This window comes from Pseudorca crassidens, chromosome 2 (assembly GCF_039906515.1).
Source record: "Pseudorca crassidens isolate mPseCra1 chromosome 2, mPseCra1.hap1, whole genome shotgun sequence".
NCBI lineage: Eukaryota > Metazoa > Chordata > Mammalia > Artiodactyla > Delphinidae > Pseudorca > Pseudorca crassidens.
Genome location: NC_090297.1, coordinates 5,303,050 through 5,320,637, shown reverse-complemented (window position 1 = coordinate 5,320,637; position 17,588 = coordinate 5,303,050). Strand labels below are relative to the sequence as shown.

The 17,588-nt window shown below is 40.6% G+C and overlaps 1 protein-coding gene and 1 pseudogene across 15 annotated transcripts in view; one reads left to right on the top strand and one right to left on the bottom strand.

Moving 5' to 3' along the window:
- The window catches only part of CAMTA1 (calmodulin binding transcription activator 1), an 892,953-nt gene that overhangs the window by 383,564 nt on the left and 491,801 nt on the right, over positions 1–17,588 (bottom strand). The window lies entirely within an intron of this gene.
- Positions 12,071–13,348, top strand: LOC137209894 (dnaJ homolog subfamily A member 1 pseudogene; annotated as a pseudogene).

The window sequence follows — 17,588 nt, the reverse complement described above, 5'->3', positions numbered from 1 at the left end:
TCCCATTATATTTTCCCTCTTTACTATCTAATACTCATCTTTCCTTCAGATCTTCATGTAAATGTCACTTCTTCAGATAAATCTTCTATCATCCCTGTACCACATTAGGTCCTCACGTTTTCATATTCACTTTTGAAGTGCCCACCACAATTGCACTTAAGTAATTAACTGTGTAACTGTTCAATGTCTAGCTTCCCCACTAAAATGTAGATTCTGTGAGGACAGGAAATGTACTTGGTATAAGAAGATGACCCCCAAATATTCTTTAATTTAATGAATCAAAATTCCTTGCAATTCAATAAGGCCTTTGAGGCTCTTCAGCTGTCCATTTCTACCCATCCAGCACACATGACTTCATGCTGCCTTCATCTTTTCCTAGTTTTCCCTACCAAATGCTTCTTCACCAGTCACTACTCATTCATCCATCCATCCATCCATCCAACAAATACATTCTGAGACACATGCATGTGCCAGGCACTGTACCAGGACTTAGGGATGCAGCAGGAAATAAGGCTCGAGCAGGTAAAGCACCCGAGGGCTGGCTTTCATTGGTAGTCGTTGCGGCCATTGAATAACAATAAGAAAAATCTTGGCTGCAGAAGAGAAGGGTTCTCCTTTTTTACAACATTTTATGCAATGCCCCAAAATAGCTCAGGAAAAACACTCCTCTGCTATTTGTCACATCCAATAATCCTCTCCCATGGAATTCCAATTTGGTGGCTCCCCCGGCTGAGTAGTCATCGAAGGAAACCCCATTAATACAGTCAGAGCTTGTAGTAGCTGTGATTCATTTAATACCAAAATGGAGGAGAAAAATCAATAATACTTATCTCTGGTCACACTACATTTTTCTTTAACCAAGGTAAGTGTCTCTCATAAATATCCCCCCCCAAATGGTAGCAAAACTCACTAACCTCCCCTTCTCCATTAAGTCTGCCCAATGTTGTGTTTCATTCAGGATATACTGACCACCCCCCAGGAGAGGCTCCCAGATCAGTTGTCACGGACTGAGTTCACATCCCCCAGTGAAGCCTTGACTGACCCACTCAACACGGGGAAGCCGGGAAACTACGTGTGCCACTGGTACAGAATTGTGCTTCCCTGTGAGGATGCAGTGCGATTTCTGCTTTATTGGGAGGAACACAGCCTGTTCTTTGAGCAGCAGTAAATTCTGAGCAGGGAGGCACTCCCTGGCATAGCCTGGGAGCACTGGGCTCTGACATTGACTTTGCAGAAGGTCTTTTTCTTCTTCCTTTCGACCATACTAGCTCCACACCTGCCCATTTTCCCCAGGGCTTCCTCCTACCGCATGATAGGCATGTGGCTCACTAGCCAGTAGGGCTCTAGTGGTAGGAAGGGCCCCTATAAGCAAAGCTCTGGCCTCTCCCCAGGGCTTGAAGAGGATCAAGAAATGTGCCCAAAGCAGGCAGGGACAGAGACAAATCAGTGATACTTAGTTCTGGTTACAATATATTCTTCTATAAGCAAAATAAGCATCTCTCATAAATACTCCCAAGAGTGTCATGAAACCCTTGGCCTCCCTGTTCAGTTGTCCAATGTTGTGCTCCATTCAAGACACATCAGTCAACCACCCAGGAGAGGCACCCAGCCGACCAGCCGCTAACCAAGAGCATGGGCTCAGATATGACATCTGCCCTATAAACGTCATTTGGCTCAACTGCTTCCAGCCTTTGCCATCTCCTCCACCTCCTGTGTTTGAAAGCATCCAAGCATGATGAAGACACACTGGCAAAGAGTCGTTTCCAACTCATTTTAAAACACCTCTGATTGGGCAGTCTCTGAGCTAGCAATGAGAGCAAAGCTGTAAGCGGTTTCCTGTGCGTCAGGCACCACGTTAAGTGCTTACGTGTATTCGTTCATTTAACCCTCAGTGATACTGTCATTCCATTTTGCAGAGGAGTATAGGCTGCTACAGAGAGGTTAAGTAACTTCCTTAAGGTCACAGAGACCAATCAGAGGTTATTCACTCTTTCAACAGGTACAGCCAACAGCTGCGCTCAGCACCCCCGAGGCTCTAGGCTCAGGCTCAGAGGTTGGGAAAGCAGAGTGAGCAGCCATGCCGAGGTCAGCTTTCATGGGCCAGACACCTCCTCGGAATCCACCTTGGCCCCCTTTCTCCTCTCACAGGCCCGTTGCTATCTCTTCCCAATCACAAGCCTTTCTTCCCTGTGCCCCCAAACAAAAGGGTCCTTCCCTTCCCACAGGATCGGTCCCCAGGAGGGAGAAGGGCGCCGTGCTCCCCACAGAAGGATGCATGACCAGTTCCAGGAACAGGGTCACATCTTGATCATTTGTTTCTCTACCACCTTTCTCACCTCCAGTGACAGCATGGAATCTGCCAGAGTTGGGGCCCCACACAGCAGGCAGTGAGCAACTGATTCTCTTTCCCTCCTCCCAGCTCTTTCACAAGCTGATGCTCCCTCAGTTATTTGGGGGTTACCCTTACTTTTCCTTGGGTCTCATCTGAGAGGCCACCTCCTCTGAGACTTTCCCTGATTGCCCCAGGAGGCCTGACAGCAGCTTTCCCCTGTGCTCTCCTGGCACACACTCCCATCCTCACTGCAGCTGCTCTGTTATAGGGTGTCTGTCAGTTATCTGCCCACCTCCTCTCCAACGGTGAACTCTTGGAGAACAAGGGGCCATGCCTTTCAGTTGTGTATCCACCGGCCTAGTAGAATGCCTGGCATAAAAAGGTCTGTGACTGAATGAATGAACAGAATTGTTGTTAATATTTAGAAGTAATAGTAAAGCCACAAGGGGCTCTATAAAAGGTGTAAGTAATAATAACCAAAGTAACAATAATAGACACCACGTACTGAGTACTTTCTGTGTGTTAGGCCTTATGCTAAATACTTCACAGGTATTATCTCATTTAATCATTCATACCCAGACAAAAATCCTGAGCTGACAACAGAGATCAACTGTCTGCAGCTCCAAGTCCTGAAGGTCCCCCACTTGGGCAGCTTGGAGTCCTAGGGTGTGTGGGTAGATTCAACATGAACCTTGGCCCCAGTGTTGCCCTGTAAGTCAGCAGCTGCTGATTGCTTTCCAGGAGAGGGAGCAATGACGCTGAACCTTCGAGCATCTTCTTATTCCCTCTTTGTGCTCAATGACACCCATCACTGACCCTCAGGTCCAAAACCCCTTCAACATCCTCGCCCTTGGCCTCTCTTTCTCTGAATCTAATCATTCCTCTCATAGATGTCTCAAGGTCGTGTCTGCCCTTCAGCTAGAGAGAGTCTCAGGATGATTAAAACTTGGGGATGCTCTCTGGGACTTGGAAGGAGGGCTAGGTTCCCTGTGGGTCAGATCTCAGAGGTACAGAAAAGTACTTTAGGCTTTCTGGGAGCGCGCCTGGACCTCAGCCCCATAAGTGTAGAATTGGGAGTGGGGTAGAATTAGTTATATCCCAGAGGGAGAAATATGTAACCGTTAGAAATGTGAAAGGTTTGTCAATAGCACACCGTATCAGCTACCTAAATTGTGAAAACTAAGTCAGGATTCCATTTGCTCTATGATAATTTAAAAGCACAACTCTCTTTCTTTCTCACTCTTCCCTTTTTCACTTCACTCACAGCCTGTTCATTCATTTGGTTAAGAATTATTGGGAGCAACCGTCTAAAAGACACCTGGGTGCCATGATTAAAAGAAACAACAATGCCTTATCTGGAAATTTGTTTGAGGACCATGGACAGCGGATACACCCAACCCCTGTGCACAGACCAGCCCCCCAGGTCCCTGTCTGGTCCTGGGAGCTGTAGTCTTTGACCCAGATAGGGTTCCGTCCAGGGAGCACCAGGGTCGGCCATCCTCTCCAGAGCTGGCACACAAGGAGATGTTGCTGGGAAAGCCTTCTGTTGAAGCACTCTGGCTTCTAGTACAGGAAGAGCTGCCATACACGTGGAGAGAAACAGATTCGTGGGGGTCCCAACTAGAGAACAGCACCAAGGGACACAAGCAACTAGAAGGCAGATGCCAGGATCTATGCTGTCCATCCCTGGGAATGGATCCCTCCCAAGAGAACAAGCTTCTTGTCCTTGCAAATAATCCCCTCTCGGGAATATTTGGGTTCATTGCCCAGCCTGCCCTGAGTGGGAGTTCATATTCCTGACAAAAAAAAAAATTGCCTTCAGAGCGTGGAACACTTTAATTAAGTGGTCATTTGTTGTCTCCAACAGCTCTCTCTGCCCTCATATGATTCCCTGCCCTGCTTCCTAACTGCCTACCCGAGAATGAAGGATGGCTACAGCTAAGCAGCTCACCTTCCCAGCCCGTCTTTCTGTTTTTTCATATTTACTGTCTCCCCACATATTTCTTCCCTAGCACATCAGGTTAAATTTATTTTAAAAAATTGTAAGGACATCTAAGATTCCTGAGGACAATTTGATAATGTGTATCAAAATGAGCCTATCCAAACTCTGGTTATAATAATATGGAGTAAATATGATATTATCCCCTTCAGTTCAAACTCTAAGCTTGGTATCCAGAAAATATCTCCACTCTCCTATAATAGTGTCTGAAGAAGGGCTGCCCAATGCAAGAAGATCCAACAGGGTTAGGGGAAGATGCTTAAAGAGTATGTCTTCAACTGCAGATCAGGAAAAGCCTTCAGAGTTTAATTCATCACAACAGAGAGCATATGCCCTGAGGTGCAAAACCAATCCACTTATGTTTGGGACAAAGGAAACAGGATAACAGACTGGCATCAGAGAACTGCCAGGATTCAAGGCTGGTCTAGAGAACTGGATGTGGGAGAAGGTCAGAGAAGAGGATAGAAGACATTGAATTGATAGCATCCCTGAAGCTTCTTATTTCTATTGGCTGGGGAGAAGTAAAGGTTCATGGAAACATTCAACTCCCTGTGATAAGGACCTTGACTGTGATTCAGAGGAAATTCCTGTTAACCAGAAACACTGCCTTGGACTGTCCCTTTAGGAAATTCCTTCAAAGAAAAATTAGGAACAACAAGAGGAACCAAAATCAAATGAGTATAACGATACAGAAAAAAGTAGAAGCCAAATAGAAACAAATGGATTTAGAATACCCACCAGAAAAATGTCATGGAGCCACTAAAAATTGCTGAAAAACATTACCATGAACTCAAAAATATTAATAAAACAAATGTCTCTTTAAAATAAAACCTCAAAGCAGAGATGCACAATCTCAGGAAAGGTACAGCATGGCATCAAAGGGGAGTAAAACAAGAGTAGGCAGAGCTCAGGAAAGAAGTAGAAAAACAAAATAAAGCCATTAGAGACATGAAGTCATATTGGAAACAGACTGAACGAGAGCAAACCTGCTGAACAGACAATAAGGGACAGAAAGGATGGCATCTGGAAAACGAGCAAAAATGAATGGAATTAGTTCTGGCTCTGGGCAAGATGAAGTGACCACACAAAGAAGCTATAAAACCCAGAGCGATGCTGGACAGCAATTCGAGGACTCTGAAAAGGAAATAGTAGCAGACAGACTGGGGAAGAAGAACCAGAATTAGAAGTGCTACAGAAGCAGCTATGAACCACCATCTTTCCTCATCTTTGAGCTTGAACTCAAGACAGCCTGAAACTAAGAATAGGGCACTAGCATGTGGAAAGAGAGAGCCCAGGAGAGCCTATCTAGTTGTAGCTCAAGAAGGAAGCAAAGGGGGCTTCTGATACTTAGGGAGAGTAAAGGAAATGCCCCACTCTTCTTTTTTCTGCTCCCTATACCCCAGGCCCCTGGCAATCCTGTGGTGGTGATGGTAGAAACAGCAGGGCCCACAGGTGCCTAAAACCATGAGGGAAGGGAAACTTCATCACCACTAGGAATATTTGTGGGCCCAAGAGGGTGTGGCAAACCCCTGGTGCTTTTCTCTCTCCCTCTCTCTCTCTCTCTGTGTGTCTCTCTGACCTATGGCTGTAGCCTTTGAGGTAGACAGTCATCAGATCTGCCCAACAGAGCAAGGTTAGTAAAGCCCTAGATTTCTGGCCAGAGGACTGAAAAGGTGAAGCCCAGGGAGATGGTGGAGAGGGAGAATCCCATTAGGTTGTTCATGAATTCCTAGACTCACCCTCAAGCTGTGTACACATGGATCTGATCCTAAATAGTATGCCAAAGACTTTGAGGTAGACTGTCCCAGACTGGCCACTGGGCAGTCCGCACACAGGACAGCTCCTGGTAGGAAACAAAGTCTTTGAAACAACTAACGTTGAAATCACAACTCACAAAATGTGGTTGGAACTTATAGCTTGAACCCAACTATGTTGATTGTCTGCTAAAGCAAAAGTATCCAACATTTCCCTTGGGATATAAACAAGACCCGGAGACTCATACCATAATAGTTGAAATGTACAGAATATAACCCAAAATTGACTGGTATAATAAGAACTAGAAAAATCTCAACTTTCATGGGAAAAGATACGTAGATGATGAAGTTACCTGACAAAGTTTATAAAATTATTCCAAGAAGTAAGAGTAAACACTCTTAAAATAAACAGAAGCACAGAAAGTACCAGAAAATAAGTAGAGAATATAAAGAAGAAATAAATGGGAATTTTAGAACTGAAAAGTAACATAAACCCAAATAGAAAACTCATTGGGTGGTTAAATAGCAAAATGGACATCTCAGAAAAAAAAGAGTTAAGTGACCTTAAAGATAGAACAATTGGAATTATCTCATCTGAATGACAGAGAGGAAAAAGATTGAAAAAAAAAAAAATAGAACCTCAGGGAACTGTAGGACTATTGGTTTACCTTTTGTGTTAGAGTTTTGGAAGGAGATGAGAAAGACTGTGGTGTCTGTGTGTGTGTGTGTGTGTGTGTGTGTGTGTGTGTGTGTGTATATATATATATCAGTAAATAATGGTTGAAAACTTCCCAGATTTGGCAAAAGATATAAACTCACAGATTTGAGAAGTTGAATGAACTACAAACAGGATAAATCCAAGAAATCTATAATAAGACACATCATAATCAAACTGTTGGAAACTAAAGACAAAGAAAAAAAGTCTTGAAAGTGGCCAAAGAAAAAGTGACACATTACTTACAGGCAGGGGTCAGCAAACTATGGCCCATGCACCAAATCTCACTGTCTGTTTTGGTAAATAAAGTTTTATTGAAACATAACTATAACTATCCCCTTATGTATTGTGTATAACTGCTTTAGTGTCACAATGGCAGAGTTAAGTAGCTGTGACAAAGCCATATGGCCTGCAAAGCCAAAAATATTTAATATCTGGCCCTACACAGAAAAATGCTGCTGACCCCTGTTACGGGAAACAGAAATTTGAATGACTCCAGATTTCTTGTCAGCAATCATGGAGGCCAAAAAGAAGTGAACTAACATTTTTTAGGCAGTGAAAGAAAAAACTCAACCCAAGATTCTATATATAGCAAAAAAAATACCCTTCAGGAATGAAGGAGAAATAAATCCAATATCGGATGAAGAAAAACTAAGACAATTAGTTGCCAGCAGACCTGCTTTAAAAAACTGCTAAAAGAAGTTCTTCAGATAGGAGGGAAATTACATAACAGAAGGAAAATTGCAACAACAGTATTGAAGGAAGAGCAACAGAAATGGTAAACATCTGGGTAAATATAAAAGACTATTTTCCTCTCGAGTTCTTTAAAAATCTTTTGATGGTTGAAAGCAAAAATCGTAACACTCTCTAGAGGGGTTTTCAATGTATATAGTTGTAATATATTTAACATAAAACAAAATATAAATAGAGGAGAAAAAGGACCTATATGGTGGCAGGACTTCTATAGTCTATCTGAAATGGCAAAATATTGATTATAAGTAGATTGATTCTAAGAATTATACTGTAATCCATAGAGCAACCACTAAAAAAACTGTACAAATAGTACAGTCAAAAAACACAATAGATAAAATAGAACACGAAAAAATTTCAAATAACACAAAAGAAGGCAGGAAAGGGAAAACAAAAGGACAAAAACATAAGAAATAAACAAAAACCAAATAATAAAGCACACCAATAAGTATATTAAATATAAATTGTTTAAATGCACAAATTAAAAGACAAGAGATTTTCAGAACAGATAACAAAAAATATGACCCACCTATATACTGTTTACAAAAACTCACCTCAGTTATAACAGTATGGGCAGATTAAAATTTAAAGGATGGAAGAAGGTATACTATGTAAACACTAGGCAAAATAAAGTTTCAGTGACTATACTACTACCAGAAAAAGTAGATTCAGAGAAAAGAAAATTGTCAGGGATAAAGAGAAACATTACATAATGATAAAAGATCAATTCAACAAGAAGACATAACCCCAGATGTGTATGCACCTAACAAGAGAGCTTCAAAATATATGAAGCAAAACCCGAAAGAACTGAAGGGGAAAATAGACCAATCGACAACTGCAAATGGAGACTTCAATACTATTCTCTAACTAATAAACAGAGTGAGTAGACAGAAAATCAACAAGGACACTAATAAAAACTGAATAACATATCAACCAACAGAATCTAATTGATATTTAGAGAGCATTCCACCCAACAACAACAGAATATACATTCTTTTTAAATGTACATGGAATATTCACCAAAAAAGACCATATGTTGGGTCATAAAACAAACCTTAAAATGTAAAAGAATTGAAATAAAACAAAGCGTGTTCCCTGATGGTAATGGATTTAAACCAGAAATCAATAACAGGACCATAACAGAAACATCTTCAATACTTGGAAGTTAAAAAGAAAACTGTTCTAAAAAATCCACAGGTGGATCCATAGGTGAATCCAGAGAAAGTCTCAATAGGAATTGGAAAATATTTTCAGTTAAATAAATGGTTAAAATACAGCATATCAAAATCCATAGGATGAAGCTAAAGCAATACTTAAAGAGAAATTCATAGTATTAAATAAACACTTAGAGTAGAAAAAAGTTCTCAAATTAATAATCCAAGCCTCTATCTTAAGAAACTAGAAAAGTCAGAGCAAATTAAACCAAAGTAGCCCAAACAAGAGAGATAATAAATGTAAACATGACTTGCAAATGAAACTGAAAACAGAAAAACAACAGAGAAAATCAATGAAACCAAAAGCTGGATTTTTTAAAGATAAATAAAAATAATAAACCTCTTGCAAACTTGACAAAGAAGACAAAAATTACCTATATCAGGAATAAAAGAAGAAATAGATAACCTGAATTGTTCTCTAACTACTAAATAAATTGAATTGGTAGTTGAAAACCTTCTGAAAAAGAATTCTCTAGACCTAGATGGTTTTGCTGGCAAATTCTACCAAACATTTAAAAATGATATTGATTCTACACGATCTCTTCCTGAAAAGAGAAGAGGAGATACCATTCTTCAACTTATTTTATGAGACTAGCATCACCTTGATACCAAAACCAGGCAGAAATAGTACCACAAAGAAAACTACAAATCAATATCCCTCAGGGACATAGATGCAAAAATCCTCAATAGAATATTAGCAAGTCAAATTCAGCAACATATAAAATGGATAATATACCATAAACAAATGAATTTTATCCTCGGAATGTAAAGCTGGTTCAATATCCATAAATCAATGTAATCTACCATATTAACAGTTTAATAAAGAAAAACCATATGATAATATCAATTGATGCAGAAATAGCATTTGAAAAAATTCAACATTCATTCATGAAAAAAAAGTCTCAGCAAAATAGGAATAGAAGGGAACTTCCTCTTCCTGATGAAGGGCATTTATAAAAACCTACAATTAACATCATACTTAATGGTGAAAACCTGAAAGCTTTCCCTCAAAGACTGGGAACTACACAAGGACTCTCACACCTATAGCATTATATGGAAGCTTTTTAGCCCTTGCAATAAAGCAAGAAAAGGAAATAAAAGTCATATAAATTGGAAAGGAAGGAGTAAAATTGTCACTATTTTCACACAACATGATTGTCTACATAAAAAAATCCCAAGAAAAAATCTTTTCCTTAAGATGTTAAGGAAAAACCCAAATGAACTTTTTGGCCAACTCAATACTTAGGTAAAAATCTAACAAATTTTTACAGGATCTGTATGCTGCAAACTACAAAATACTGGTGAAAGAAATCAAAGCAGACCTAAATAAATGGAGATACACATCACAATCATGGATGAGAAGACTCAACATAGGAAAGATTTAAATTCTCTGCAAAGGGATGTATAAATTTAATGCAGTATCAATCAAAATCCAGCAGGAATTTTTGTAGCTATAGACAAGCTGATTCATAAATTTATATCAAAAGCAAAGAACTAGAATAGACAAAACAATATGGAAAAAGAAAAATCACATTAGAGGAATTAAACTACATGCTTTAAAGACATTATAAACCTACAGTAATCAAGACAGTGTGGTACTGATGAAACAATAGACATATGGATCAATGGACAGAATATAAAGTCCAGAAAGAAACCCTCATTGATTTTGATAAAGGTGCAAAGGCACTTCAATGGAGAAAGGACAGTTTTCAACAAGTGGTGTTGCAACAATTGGTTATCCACATGCAAAAAAAAAAATAGGATACTTGACCTAAACCTTTATATAAAAATTAACTCAAAATGGATCATAATCTAAGTTAAATACATAAAATCATACTATTTTTAGAAAGGAACATAGTGGGGAAATAATTGTGACCTGGAGCTAGGCAAAGATTTCCTAGACAAAACACCAGAAGTAAGATGCAGTTTAAAAATAATAAACTGGACTTCACTGAAATTTCAAAACTTTTGTTCTGTGAAAGGCACTCTTAGGATAATGAAAAGTCAAGGTACAAACTGGTAAAACAAAAATTGTCAAATCACATTTATGACTCAAAAAACGCAATTAAAAATGGGCAAAAAAATTGAACTGAAGCATTGCTAAAGAGGATATAGAAATGGCAAATAAGCACATGAAAAGCTGTTAACATCATTAGCCAGTAGAGAAACACAAATTAAAACTACAATGAAATACCAACACACATCTAGTAGAATAATTAAAAAATAAATAAAACCCCAAACAATAAGAATGGTTTATCTGTTTCTTATAAGGCTAATCAAACATTTACCATATGACACAACAATCTCACTCCTGGGTATTTACCCTAGACAAATAAAAACTTATGTTCACACAAATACGCATGCACAAAAGTTTGTAGCAACTCTGATCATAATCAACAAACATGAGTTTATTCAGTGAATGGGTAAAAACAACAGTGGTTCATCCACACAGTGGAATCCTACTGAGCATAACGACTTGGATGAACCATAAGACATTACGCAGAATGAACGAAGCCAGTCTCAAAGCTTCCATACTGTATGATTCCATTTGTAAGACATTGTGAAAAAGACAAAACTATGGCAACGGAGCACAGATCAGTGGTTGTCGGGGTTTCAGGGTGGGGTAAAGGTGTAACTACAATAGAAATACCAACCAGGGCTTGCTTTTAGTCTGGACAATCATTCTAAAGTTCATTAGAAAAATAAACAAGTAAGAGCCGCCAAGGAGATTCTGAAAAAGATAAGTAATAAAGGTGGGTTTGCTCTATGAAAATGAAAATGTATCATAATTTGGAGTGTAACAGTATGAGTAAACAGACAAATCACTGAAAAAGTATAGACCATCCCAAAATAGATCCAAATACAACTGGGAATTCAGTATATGGCAGAGAGGGAACGTGCCCATCAACAGGTTAAAAAGTGGATTAATTCAATAAATAATTTGGGGACACTTGAGTATCTCTGTGGGGAAGAAAAAACTGTATACTGACTCTATTCCTTCTACCTTAATAAATTCCAAATCAATGAAAGATTTAAAGTAAGAACAAAATGAAACAATTAAAGTACTAGAATAAGTTTTTTGTAATTTTAGAGTAAAAAAAAAAAAAGCTTTTTTCACTATGTCACACACTTTGGAAGCCATAAAAGAAAAGACTAATAAATTGGACTATTTAAACGTTTTGGGGGGGAACTTTCCAGAACACTCGGTGAAAAGGCGGAGGAGCAGCGGCTGTCCGAGCTGCGCACGGCAACCTGCTCCTTCCCACTCCCCCACACCAGCATCAGCCTGCTCACCAGCTGTAGGAAATGGTGAAGGAAACCACTTATTATGATGTTCTGGGGGGTCAAACCCAATGCCACCCAAGAAGAACTGAAAAAGGCCTACAGGAAACTGGCCTCGAAGTACCACCCTGATAAGAATCCTAATGAAGGAGAGAAGTTTAAACAGATTTCTCAAGCTTAGGAAGTGCTCCCTGATGCAAAGAAAAGGGACTTATATGACAAAGGAGGAGAGCAGGCAATTAAAGAAGGTGAAGCAGGTGTCGGTTTTGGCTCCCCCATGGACATCTTTGATATGTTTTTTGGAGGAGGAGGCAGGATGCAGAGAGAAAGGAGAGGTAAAAATGTTGTGCATCAACTCACAGTAACCTTAGAAGATTTATATATTGGTGCAACAAGAAAACTAGCTCTGCAAAAGAATGTGACTTGTGACAAATGTGAAGGCCGAGGTGGTAAGAAAGGAGCAGTAGAGTGCTGTCCCAATTGCCAAGGTACTGGAATGCAAATAATAATTCATCAGACAGGACCTGGAATGGTTCCGCAGATTCAGTCTGTCTGCATGGAGTGCCAGGGCCATGGAGAGCACATCAGTCCTAGAGATAGATGTAAAATTGCAACTGAAGGAAGATAGTTCAAGAGAAGAAAATTCTAGAAGTTCATGTTGACATAGGCTTGAAAGATGGCCAGAAGATAACATTCCGTGGTGAAGGAGACCAAGAACCAGGACTGGAGCCAGGAGATATTATCATCGTTTTAGATCAGAAGGACCATTGCTGTTTTTACTCGACGAGGAGAAGACCTTTTCATGTGTATGGACATACAGCTGGTTGAGGCATTGTGTGGCTTCCAAAAGCCAATATCTACTCTTGACAACCGAACCACAGTCATCACTTCTCATCCAGGTCAGATTGTCAAGCATGGAGGTATCAAGTGTGTGCTAAATGAAGGCATGCCAATTTATCGTAGACCATATGAAAAAGGTCGCCTAATCATTGAATTTAAGGTAAACTTTCCTGAGAATGGCTTTCTCTCCCCTGATAAACTCTCTTTGCTGGAAAAACTCCTACCTGAGAGGAAGGAAGTAGAAGAGACTGATGAAAGGGACCAGGTAGAACTAGTGGACTTGATCCAAATCAGGAAAGATGGCGCCATTGCAATGGAGAAGCATATGAGGATGATGAACATCATCTCCGGGGTGGTGTTCAGTGTCAGACCTCCTAATGGGGCCAGTGAATAACACTCACTGCTGGCATTTTATTTGCAGTAGTGATTGAGTGAAGGACTATAATCATAATAGGCTCGCTACTTGCTACTGTTTGTTTTAATATTCAACTATAGTAGTGTTTTAAAAGTTAAATGAAGAATAAACTCGAATATAAAAGCTCAAAAAATGTTTTTTGAACAGGTAGAATACAAAGGTTTTTAATCAAATAAAAACTTAGAAATTATTTAAGATACATGTTACAGAAAAAAGGGCTAATTTCTGTAATATATAAAGAGCTTCTCCTAACCAATAAGAAAAAGACCAACAATCTAATACAAAATTTTATAAATATGTGAATACATAGCTCATAGAAAAAGAAAATACATTCAACTTTCTTCATAAGATAAATGCAAAGTAAAACTATGGGATAACTCCTTGTATATGCCAGAAACACAGGAATAAAACAGTACAATAGTATAATGTTTAGGTAAGAATGTGAGAAAACAGACACCTTCATATGATGTTGCTTGGGGTGTAATTTAATTCAGCATTTATCTATCGGCAGAGTGTTGATTAAATCAAGTGTGGTACATTCATTCTGTTGACTACCAGCTCCCAACTCAAGTCTTTTCCTTGCTGTCGTAAAGGAAAGCTTCTCCCCTGGAGTTCCACAGGGACACTTGCTCCATCAGCTCTTTGCTCGTGGATCACCCTCTCAGTGGGTCTTTCCTAATCTCCCAATTTAAAATTGCACCCACTTCCTATGCCTTTTTTTTCTGCTTTATTTTTCTTAATGATGCACACCACCATCTGACATACTATATACATTTTTTCATAATTTACCGTCCACCTCTCCTCTCCAGAATGTGTATCAGAAAGGGCTACTCTGTCTTTGGCACCTAGAACGATGCTAGGCACACAGTAGCTGCTCAATAATACTACTGACTCAGAATGAGGCAGCTCTTTACGTACTAATGGAAACCAACCTAATACAAGTTACAGTGTTACATTGAAAAAGCAAGATGCAATATGTGTATGAAGTATGCTACATTTGCGCAAGAGAAAAGAAAGGAAAAAGTGTCCATCACTGGAAGGATCGATGAGAAACTGTAACATGTTGGCCTCTGGGGAGCTGATTGGGTGAGGCAGGGTGGGAAGTAAGGAAGGGAGACTTACTTTTTACTGTATAGCTTTTCTACCTTCTCAATTCTTTATCCTGTATTATTCCTTCAAAGTTTGCATAATTTATAGTTTAAAAATATATAACAATATGGGACCTCCCTGGTGGTCCAGTGGTTGAGACTTTGCCTTCCAATGCGGGGAGGGGGGTGGTGGTGCGTGTTTGATCCCTAGTCGGGGAGCTGAGATTCCCACATGCCTCGTGGCCAAGAAGCCAAGACATAAAACAGAAGCAACGTTGTAACAAATTCAATAAAGACTTTAAAAATGGTCCACATCCAAAAAAAAAATCTTTAATAAAAAGTACATAACAATCTTAAAAATATGAAAGTCCTGTAACCTATAATACCACTTCTAGAAATTTATCCTAAGTACATAAAACCTGTTCAAGGATAATCATTGAAGTATGGATAGAAAAAAATCTGGAAACAACATAACTAGGTTATGTTGTAGGTTAAGTCCCTGCAAGGAACTACTGTACAGCTGTTAAAATATATTTATCTGTGTTGATTTAAAGTTCACAGTATATTGCTGGTTAAAAATGATACCTTTTTAGAGTGTGTGTGAAAATGTGTGTGTGCTCACTGGGTTTGGGGGGACTTTTGCCGTCTATACATTTTTATACTGGTAGCATTTTTATAATAAATTACTTTTGAGATCAAAACAAAGACAATGAAAAAAATAAGGTCACTTCTTCAACAGAAAATTGTATAAGATGAAACATGCAAAATAAGTTGTTTCTCTTTATAATTATTTTAAATGTTTCTTTAAATTTCCAAGCTGCATTAAAAAAAAAAACACAATGGCAATGAAAATATTTTCATGTTGGAGAAAATACAATGTCTCTTTCACTCACACCTTGCAGTAATGAAGGCCATGCTCTTTTTTTTTTTTTTTCAGTATGCGGGCCTCTCACTGTTGTGACCTCTCCCGTTGCAGAGCACAGGTTCCGGATGCGCAGGCTCAGCGGCCATGGCTCACGGGCCCATCCGCTCCGCGGCATGTGGGATCCTCCCGGACCGGGGCACGAACCCGCGTCCCCCCGCATCGGCAGGCGGACTCTCAAGCACTGCGCCACCAGGGAAGCCCCAGGCCGTGCTCTTTAACCAAGAAAGAAAGTGCTCTTGCCATGATTTCAGCTATTAATTTTGGGCATAAGACAGCAAGAAATCAAGTAATAATGAGTGTGGTTATAATAGTTAACATTTACCTCATGTTTAATCTGTGCCAGGAACTGCTCTAAATAAATGCTTTTATGTGCAGGAACTCATAGAATGCCCCCAACAGCACCAAGAGGGGGGAGACAAGGATACACCCCACTCACAGATGAGGACAATGAGACAGAGTTTGTTCAAAGTCACCCTAGTCACCTCCAGCACCTGGGTACCCTTCTCCCTGGGCCTCAACCCCTGCACTGCCATTACTTGTTAATCTGTCCACCTCCTCAAATAGATGATGCAAATTTTCAGACTCATTCAACTGTGGATTTCCAGCCTAGCACAGTTCAGAAACACAGCATATGTTATTGAACCTTTGTTTATTGAATCCATGTGAACGACAAACAAAGAAAAAGGTCCCAACCAGGGCAGCCCAGCACCCGAGAGGTGCTACCTGCAGGCCTCCTGTTGAGAGGAAAGACTCTCATGAGGGACTGCCAGGGGAGAAACCCAACCTGGGCTCTAACTAGGAAACAGATGAAGTACCCCAACTCCTTCCAATTTATAGCATGTGCTTGCACAACTACAAATCTTATAACCGCAGATATTAGAGGCGCATATTTCATCACTTTCGGCATTGCGTATTTATAATTTAGCGGTGCGTAAAAATTTATAAAGGCAAAACTAGTGGTTGGTTAATGACGGTTACCGTGGCAGACCATATTTAGTATATTTTTCATGTCACGGAAATCTGGTCTGGGACAGAGTGCCACAGTCATAAAACAGGTGATGAAAAGGGGGAGACATGCGCCAGGGGTTTTGTGACAAAACGCTCCTAGACTCACAAAGGCTGTCCCTCTACTGTCAGCGAGAGGCGAGCTGCTCCAGAAAGGACACGTGAGAGCAGATGCAGAGGGGTCAGAGGCATCTCTCGATGAGCCGGATGCATGGGAGCCCACTGCCAGCCCAGCTTCAAAGAGCAAAGCTTTCTGATGGAGAATAGTTAAGATGAGAGACCCCCAAGAGAAAGCGGTCGATGCTACTGCTGTATTGACAAACGTATAATTTTATCTTGGAAAAAGAAATCCTCTGCCTTTCCAAAAGTGAGTCCTAAAATAGCTGCCTTTCAAGGACCAGCGTCCTAATTGAGTTTTTATTCATCAGTGGCTACAGATGAGCCAGAGCAGGTCCTGGAAGTTTATCCCCGAAGCCATGGTCTGGTCTCACAACTCATCAATTCTAGGCATTGGATGACATGGCGCCGGGCCCAGGGGCCGGGAAAGCCTGCAGCCCGGCCCCATTACAGAGCTCAGAACAGCTCAGCTCCGGGTAGGGCTGGGAAGGCGGAGGCCTGATGCTGCAGGAGGTGACAGCTGGCTGGGCGGGGGCCAAGGGGAATGACGGCTTTGCAGCAGAGATCCCAGGAGCATCCCTCCTGCCCCCCAGCCTCCATCGTCCCTGCCCTGCCCTCCGAAGATAATGAAGAGCTTTGGCTTTTCCTGTCCTGTCCACACTGTGGGGAAGAGGTGAGGGGACTTCCGCGCAGGTGTCATGAAATCTATCCAGAGGTTAAGCACCGCCAAGCTCTGCTCAGGCCACCCCAGGGTCAGGCAGAGCCCAAAGTACTGCCTGTCCAGAGGCTGAGAGGGAGTCTCCCCAGGCCCCACCTGGCAACCCCCCTACAGTCACCAACAAGGGCTGAGAAACCATAAGACCCCTCGTACTCCCCAAACACAAAGTCAAGGGATCTGATAAACAGAGTCATCTATTTTCACTTAGTACAACAATTAAAGCAGATCTATATTTTCAAACCATCACCCTAAACAAGTCAAACCACACTATAAATCAAAAAGGAATAATTAAAACCTACAGTTCTCACAATACCACAGAGTGAGGCAATCACAAGGCACTTCTAATGAGCAATTTATGTAATTAAAATAGTCAGACCCGTAATATGCAAAGAACACTTCAGTGAATTACTGCCAGGGACTCTGTGCCCTTTGAT